We start from the raw sequence: 9,671 nt of genomic DNA on the forward strand, positions 1-9,671 counted from the left end.
GATCTATAACCTCACATTACACATGAAATCGTTCCTAGGTGGATCTTAGACCTAAATATTAAATCAATTTAACACAAGATTTACATCTAATTTGGGAACACAACTTCATGGAGTAGAGTAACGTTTCTTTTTTCTTTTTTTGAGATAGTCTTACTCTGTTGCCCAGGCTGGAATGCAGTGGTGCAATTTTGGCTTACTGCAACCTCTGCCTCCCTGGTTGAAGCAATTATTCTGCTTCAGCCTCCTGAGTAGCTGGGACTACAGGCAACCACCAGCACCCTGGCTAACTTTTTGTATTTTTAGTAGAGATGGGATTTTGCCATGCTGTCCAAGCTGGTCTTGAACTCCTGACCTCAGGTGATCTGCCCACCTCAGCCTTCCAAAGTGCTTAGATTACAGCATGAGCCACCGTGCCTGGCCCTAGAGTACATTTCTTAATCTGGTCCTAGAATGTATTTTCCATACAAAAAAAGGTATTCTAACACACTTGGTTTAAGTAAAGACTTCGAAAACAGACCCAGTCAAACTCAAGTTTCATCCATTCCTTTCTTGTAGGGCTTTAGATCAAATTCAGAAGGGGAACATGGGGGTCAAACTGGTGCTGATCTCTTGAGACGCCCTGAGGATTAAATAAACTAATAATGCATAAAACCTGCAGATTAATATCAAGTCTACATGAAAGAATGTATTATTTGCCGATACTGACATAAATAGTAATTGCAAAATGTTATTTACAATTGTAAGCTGCACTGTTACATGTCACAATGGAGAATAAAACCGTTGATAAACTGTGATGTGAGTATTTCTTATTGCTTACGATTTTTGCCTCTCAACTATTAAAAATAACTTACATAAATATGGATATTGGTCTCTTCTATGATGAAATGAGACGGGAAATATAAGCAAAATACACTCACCAAGGTATTCCTGAACCTTCTCCAATTTGGATCAATTGATTCTGAGTCACGTTTCCCCTCATCTTATCCATGATTTTCCCCACTTGTAATCAACTGTACTAATCATAAGCTTTGTTGATGCCTCATTTCTTGTGAATTTTTTTTTTTTTTTGAGACTGAGTTTTACTCTTGTTACCCAGGCTGGAGTGCAATGGCGCAATCTCGGCTCACCACAACCTCCGCCTCCTGGGTTCAGGCAATTCTCCTGCCTCAGCCTCCTGAGTAGCTGGGATTACAGGCATGCGCCACCATGCCCAGCTAATTTTTTGTATTTTTAGTAGAGACGGGGTTTCACCATGTTGACCTGGATGGTCTCGATTTCTTGACCTCGTGATACACCTGCCTCGGCCTCCCAAAGTGCTGGGATCACAGGCGTGAGCCACCGCGGCCGGCCTCCTGTGAAATTTCTGTGCTACTCTCTGTGAGATTATTTATCCCACCTCCTGTCACTCCCTCTGCAAGTTTTGATGATACCACCAGCAAAGGTCAGTGGAAAGTTTTTAGAACAAATTTACGTGTGTGTACATGATGACAACCATGCTATGACTATTCTCTGGTCAATAATGTTTTAACCTTACCCATTTTAAGGTACATCCCTATTTGAAATATGTGAAAATGTACTCTCTAGTATCAAAGTAATACACTGTTTTTCTCTCTATTTCTCACTGTAATATTGGCATTGCTGATCTGCTGTATTATGGCATTTTGTTACAGAAATGCACTCGAATGTATTTTTGTATAAATTGACCAAGACCATTTACCTTCTACATTGAACCACTGGATTTACTATTTTATATGTTGTTCTGAATTTCTATAATTTTATGTTCTCTGGGCATCCATTTAGAATCAGGTGTAACTTGTAACTTGGCTCATACCGGAAGTAGGATACAGTCACCCTTGACTCTATTTCCAGTTCTTTGCCTCCTCCCAGTTCCTCAATGTGATTCATCCAAATATTTATACAGCTGCCTCCTAGTGACCACCTCCCTATGGAACAGTCAAATATAACTCTAGAGGTGCCACAATGACTCCAAAACCCCTGTGGATGGTACTGATATGCCACAGTGACCACATCCCTGTCACCATGTGATTCTATGGGACTTGAGATTCCTTGCTCAAAACCCACCAGTTAGAATCCCGTGTGAGAAAACTGCCTGTGTAACATGATGGACCCCAATAAGGGCTTCAATCCCCTGGTCCCTCACACTCTTTCTCCCTTTGCTCCCCACCGCAATTTGTGGGTATACGTCCAGGATGGCACCCTCTTCCCATTGGCCCACGGAGGCGTGCTGCCCTCTTTAACTGGGTTCTGTAAGTAATACACTGCTTCTGTTATTTCAAATGCTTTCTTGAGTTATTTTCTCCGTATCACACTTGATCTGACTTCTTTCCCATTCAGGAGTCTCCTAGGGTTTGGCTATCTTGGCAGGAATAAACTGGACATGTTCTGACAAGACCCATAAGGTGGTCTGCCAGTATAAGCAAGTTTTCTGTGAGAGGGACGTCTGGTCTCAGGTCAGATAATTATGTATTAGGCTATAAAACAAGATAAAAAGGTATACCCTGAAAGGCACAATGTAAACATCATGAACAAATCCTCTAGAGGCCATTCGAGCAGCACTACATGTTTTTTCTTCTTTTTTTTTTTGAGATGGAGTTTCACTGTTGTTACCCAGGCTGCAGTGCAATGGCGCGATCTCGGCTCACCGCAACCTCCACCTCCTGGGTTCAAGCAATTCTCCTGCCTCAGCCTCCTGAGTAGCTGGGACTACAGGTGAGGTAGTACCTGTAATTAGTACCACCATGCCCAGCTAATTTTTGTATTTTTAGTAGACACGGGGTTTCACCTTGTTGATCAGGATGGTCTCAATCTCTTGACCTCGTGATCCACCCGCCTCAGCCTCCCAAAGTGCTGGGATTACAGGCGTGAGCCACTACACCCAGCCCTTCTATTTTTTTTTATATAGAACCCTGTAGCTCAGGCTAGAGTGCAGTGGCATAATTTCAGCTCACTCTGACCTCTGCTTCCCAGGTTCAAGTGCTTCTCTTGCCTCAGCCTCCTGAGTAGCCGGGTCTACAGGTGCCCACCACCACGCCCAGCTAAATTTGTATTTTTAGTAGAGATGAGGTTTCACCATGTTGCCCAAAGGTCTTGAACTCCTGAGCTCAAGTGGTCCACCCACCTCAGCCTCCCAAGTGCTGGGATTTCAGGTGTGAGCCACTGCTACCTGCCAGTAGGGGTAGAATTAATAGTCACTGGGTTAAAGAGAAACCTCAAGAATGAACTAGAAATAACAAAAATACAACAATCGTGGAAAGGTGATATATACGCTATGTTTCAATAAATGTATTGAGAAGGAAGATGGAAATGGCAAACACTCACTTTGCCACTTCTTCACTGGTAGCTTTCTTCATAGCTAAAGCTGAACATTGAGAGTATCTATTCTAATCTCAGAAATATGAGCAATGAACCCAATAAGCTGTATTCCAAACCCAATACTTCAATTCACAACAGTTGTCTCTCCAATTTGTTCTACATTTGTCTTTTTCATCATGTAGATGGCGATCTACATTATCACATATAAAGGTGGCCTTTTAAGGGCAATCTTTGCAGACATAAATGCATCATTGTTTTTAAAAATTGTTTTGTTATGTTCTCGCTATGGTTTGAATTTTTGCCCCCTACAAAATGATGCAGGAACTAATCGCAACTGTAGCAGTGTTAAGAGGAGGGGCTATTAAGAGGTAATTAGGCCTTGAGAGCTTTAGCCTCATAAATGGATTCATACCATTGTACTAGGAGTGCGTACATCAAAATAACATAGGAGCCAATTAAAAGACCTTCCAATGGCCAAGAGTAGAAAAATTTAAACAACAAAATAAACTAGCAAAATGTAAGTGTAAATAAATATGCATGTTTGCACAGTGATATAAATAAATGAGTGAAAAACATATGAAACAAATGGAGGAAAATTGACACATTACATGAAGTTTCAAGATTCCAAATTATTTTTGCAGATACTCTTCCCATAAGGAGGTGGAACATGACTTCCCACTTCTTATGTGCTAAGCCTAGTGACTTCTTTTCAAAAGTACAACACACAAAATGTAACAAATAGCAATTTAACAGTGAAGGAATCTGATAAGACATAATTCATACACGTAATCAAATTAAGGTCAACATGATAAAAAGTTATACCCTGAAAGGTATGATTGGTATGATGTGATAAGTATGGCAATTTACCTGTGTAGTCTTCCTTTTGAAAACCCATGACTCTAATCTAATCAGGAGAAAAACATCAGAGAAATTCCCAATGAAGTACGACAATGTCGTGAAAAACCAGGAAAACTGAAGAAAGTGTCCCAGCTTATGAAGCCTAAAGGGAAATGACATCTAAATATTACATGTCATCCTGGATGGGATGACAGAATCAAAAATGGACATTAAGTGAAACCTAAGGAAAGATGAATAAAGAGTGGGTATTAATGAATGATAATGTTTAACACTGGTTCTTAATTGTAACAAGTGTAGCACACTAATATTACTAACAGTAGCGAGGAAAACTGTGGGGTATATGTCAATTCTCTATATTACCAATTGTTCTGTAAGTCTTATGCTAAACAAAACAAGTTTTCTAAAAGCACTGTCAAGCTTAACACAACATCAGCAATATTGTTAGCAATATCACTGTTGATGCCCCCTGAAAAAATATTTTTTTATTGGTTGAAGGTAATATCATTTGGAATTCCCTATTTGTCATTACCACATTTAAAAAAATTCTTTTTGTTTCATTTTTTCTTCTCTCTCTCTCTCTCTTTTTTGAGATATGGTCTTGCTCTCTTGCCCAGGTTGGAGTGCAGTGGCACAATCACAGCTCAGTGCAGCCTGGACCTCCCAAGCTCAGGCAATCCTCCCATCTCAGCCTCCCAAGTAGCTGAGACTGCAAACGTGCTACAATGCCTGGCTGATTTTTTGCATTTGTTGTAGAAACAGGGTTTTGCCATATTTCCCAGGTTGGTCTTGAATTGCTGGATTCAATTAATCTGCCCACCTCCACCTCCCAAAGTGTTGGGATTATAATCATAAACCACTGCATTGGACCCTATGTTAATACTTGTAACTAATATATTATTCCGTTTTTCTTGTTTTCTAACTTGGAAAAATATGTTTAATTTACTCACTGATTCTAGTCTAATTCTGAGAAACCATCAGATAAATACATATTGTGGGACATTCCACAAGATATCTGACTGGTATTTCCACAGGGGTCAAAATCATGAAATATAAGTGGAGACTGAGAAACTTTTGCAGAACGAAGAAGAACTGACGTGGCAGGTAGGCCCTGTGCTGGTGCCCAATGATCACCTAAGTTTCAATCTTAGGAACCTAGAAAAAGAAGAGCAAATTAAATCTAAAAATTAAATTAAATCTAAAGTGTGATAATTCCATTTGTTTACTAAGCTGACATTTTAACTACGAATACTCCACCATCAAGTAATGTATGTAAGTAACTATTGCTGTGGCATAATGTAAACGTCATATGTGATAAAGTCACAATGCATATCATCGTCTGAGATGCAAGAAATAACTGAGGGGAAAGGAACCTGCCCTCAGGGAGGGATGAAGTTGGTCTGAGCGATGGAGAGACATGCATAGGAGCATCCAAGTTCCCTTCGTCAGCCTGTACTGGATCCAGAGGGTCCTCTGTTCCTTTTCACTCTCCCTCCTTCCTACAACCAATGTCTCATAACACACAGGGACCGCCCCAGGAACAGAGGCTATCCTCACTCTTCCTGACCTAGAGGTACTGTTGCAAGGGACAAGACTCAGATATTTGAACTACCAGCACAACCAATGCATTCCTTAGTGAGCTAGCCCTGTGTTACTTCCTGACCTGCCTACTCTCCCCTACACAGCCCCTCCATGGTCTGCCCTTTCTGCTCCTGCCCTCCTTACATAGGCTAATCCCAGTGGTCCTTCCAATCCACTGTCCCCTTCTCATGCCACAAACACACTTTTTTCCTCGTTTCTCCTCCTGTGTGCCAGATTCATTCCTCCACACTCTCCAAAATCTCCTCCAGTGTTCCTCCTCCTAGAGGCCTTCCTTGCCTATTCCATTTCAGGTCTGATGTCTGTGCTCTCAGCTCCAAAGAGCTGCTCTACCTCCTACAGTCGAGATTTTGGTTACAGTCTTTGAATCATTACTGGACTAAAATATCACACATTATTTTGTCTCTGTTGTTCATCTGTAAGCCCCAAACATGTTCTGGGAAGAACCCAACACAGAATATTTTAAATTTCACAAATGATTTAATGAATCTCTAACTAGCCTGGGCAAGAAAGTGAGACCTGTTTTTACAAAAAATAAAAAAATAAGCAGGGCTTGGTGGCACATGCCTGCGGTTCCAGCTACATGGAAGGCTGTGGCAGGATAACTGCTTGGGCCTAGGAGGTAGAGGCTGTAGTGAGCTGTGTACATGCCACTGCACTCCAGCCTGGGCAACAAAATAAGACCTTGTCTCAAAAAAAAAAACAAAACAAAAATAAAAATTATTCATGGATATAGTTTCCTAATAAACTTAAATTTTATTCTAAAGTGAAGAGTGTGTGAATCTGAAGATAAACACTCCTTTTTTTTTTTTTGAGATGGAGTTTCACTCTTGTTGTCCACACTGTAGGGCAATGTTGTGATCTCGGCTCACCACAATCCCCAACCCCCAGGTTCAAGAATTCTCCTGCCTCAGCTTCCCAAGTAGCTGGGATTGCAGGCATGTGCCACCATGCCCAGCTAATTCTGTATTTTTAAGCAGAGATGGGGGTTTCTTCATGTTGGTCAGGCTGGTCTTGAACTCCCGACCTCAGGTGATCTGCCCACTTTTTTGGATCTGCCTCCAAAAGTGCTGGGATTACACACTTGAGCCACCGCACCCAGATGAACATGGTTCTTTGCTCCTTTTTGCTCTTAGGACAGGGGTGAGCCCTGACTTCCCCCTCAGCCTCTTCTCCAGCCTCCCTATTCTCAATTCCCCATGAAGATCAACTCATGGACCAGGCTGCTTCTATCTCATCTGCACTTTTTTTCTACACAGTTTTGCTCCCTGAATGAAGGAAGATGTTCTTGTTTCAAAGATTCAGCTCCATTAATAGGTTTCCCTTGATAATTCCACATAATTATTATCATATTTGAGTAAGTTTTAAAAATTATTTTGTCAAGTATTATTACAATCACTGCTAGCCTGTTGGCAGCCAAGACATGGGTTTCATTGTTTGCACATGGATGAACTTGTTTTGAAACCTACTATTTTCTTCTGGTAAAATCACCTACATCAAAACATGCAGAATGGTGTCAGCAAGCAAGGTGGAGAAATGTTTTCCAAGAAATGCTTCATTACCATCTCTGTTCATGCCACAGAGGGTGTTGTAAAGCCATCCATCACTCTGAATCAAAATCTAATTTCGAAAAATCAGAAGTAGAATTTCAAGGTATTTGCAAATTCATTTATGAGGTGCTTTCATTATTGCCTTTATTTTCATACAAGTAAATCTTATGCCTTTATAATTTTAGAAGAATTTTTTCAGTAAGCATAAAATAACGCAATTATGTGTATAATAGTTTGACAGAGATATATTTCCATTTAGAGCAATCTTAAATCTTTGATTCACTAAATTCCAGTGGATGACCCTCATCCAGACTCCTACTATGCATAGGTCAATCCTGACCTTCTGTTCTGAGAGCTCCCAACTATATCTGAGTCCTAGTAACAGATCGGCTAGCAGCTCTCCAATAATGGGAAATGAAGGGGAGCTGGACATAGGTGTTCACAGTGTGCCTTTTACGGGATACTACGTTTACCTAGTTGACACTCTAATTTTGTGTGTGACCTGGGACCAGGTGTCCATCTTACAGGAAAGATATACCGGCAAATGTCTTTCTTGTGCTTGTTTGGCTGTGTCCCGTTTATTCCTGTGTGATCACCACTGTGGCACTGGGAACCAGATCTTGTATTCTCCCAGTGTTCTAGGGAAAACTAAGCCTTGGGTAGACCTTGTTTCTTCAATGGAAGGCACACGTTTAATAATCTGATTATAAAATAATTTTGTGATTGCCTCATCAGTTGCGAAGTAATGGATGAGCTGATGGAATAAGGCAAGTCAGTATACACAGAAAAGCATGACCTAGCCACTGTTTTAAAATGCTGTAGAGAAACTTCTTTCAACCTTGTGCATTTTTTCTTAAAACACGGTATTTTATAATGAAAATGGAGACGTTGGGGAAAGTTTGACCTTGAAGCCCCTACAAGACCTGTCAGATTAAAGGTATGTTGGTGGAAAAGTTAAAGAGAACCTTAAGGCCAATAGAGAAATGACTGAAGTAGTAACCAATTTTTTAGAAAATGATAATCAGTTCAGTAAATTGAAAAATATTTCACATTTTCGGACGAATGCAAAAAAAAAAGGCATCGAAGTTATTAACACTGAAAAGAAAGAATATAAAATCATGATTCGTGCAATGTTTATATAACTACAAAAAGAGGTTGCGCCGGGTGCGGTGGCTCACGCCTGTAATTCCAGCACTTTGGGAGGCCGAGGCAGGTGGATTACGAGGTCAAGAGATCGAGACCATCCTGGTCAACATGGTGAAACCCCATCTCTACCAAAAATACAAAAAATTAGCTGGGCATGGTGGCACGTGCCTGTAATCCCAGCTACTCGGGAGGCTGAGGTGGAAGAATTGCCTGAACCCAGGAGGCGGAGGTTGCGGTGAGCCGAGATCACGCCACTGCACTCCAGCCTGGGTAACAAGAGCTAAACTCCGTCTCAAAAAAAAAAAAAAAGAGGTTGTAAAAAAATACCAGAGTTTCTGGGAAAGATAAACAAACCTTAGGTTAAAACAAAGTTAACACAAGAATAAGAACCAAAACAATGATATGAAGCCTAATTTCTACGAGTAAAAAAAGCAGGGTACAGTTTCCGCGGTATAAACCGATAGGAGACTCCCAGCGGGCGCCATAGGCGGAACAGATCCACGGGAAAACCGGAAACCGAAATAGCGAGCAGGAAGAGGCACAAGCAATTCCGCCCGTTTGGCGCAGGCGCAGTCAGGATCTGAGCCTGCTGGCCGCCATCTTTCCCTACCTCCGTCATGTGACCTTCTCGCAGTGCACCGCGGGATGGCTGGCCGCACAGGACAAAGGCGCATTTCCTGCGGGGAGCCCTGTGAGGTTGGAGAAGCTAGGCTGTGAATAGCGGGGTACCAGGAGTCCCGGCCCTGCCACGGAGACTTGGGCCAGTGCACCTGAATTCTCTGTCAGATTGGAAAACGTTTTTTAAAAAAAATAACCCATCAAGGCTTTAGTCTAAGAAATTACACTCATGTTCTGAACTATAATGCTCCTGGGGAGTGATGTGTACAGAAACACACACAGCTCAGGGTTTAATGTGACACTGCAAAGTCAGCTTAAGTCGTTTTACAGTCACGTCCGAAGTATGACTGAGCTCAGGGTAACACACTCCTATACATCCGTATTTGTAAATGAAATCAGCGTAATGGAATTCACTTCCACCCTTGGATTAAATGACAGGAAAAGTGGGCATGGGCCAGGACTTGCTGAGTCTTTACTGGGAATGGTTATGGATTGCATTTCACCCCTAACCCCCTGCAGCAATTTTATTATTTTGAGGCGGAGTTTCTCTGTCACCCAGGTTGTAGCGCA

Source organism: Callithrix jacchus, chromosome 6 (genome assembly GCF_049354715.1).
Source record: "Callithrix jacchus isolate 240 chromosome 6, calJac240_pri, whole genome shotgun sequence".
Taxonomy (NCBI): Eukaryota; Metazoa; Chordata; class Mammalia; order Primates; family Cebidae; genus Callithrix; species Callithrix jacchus.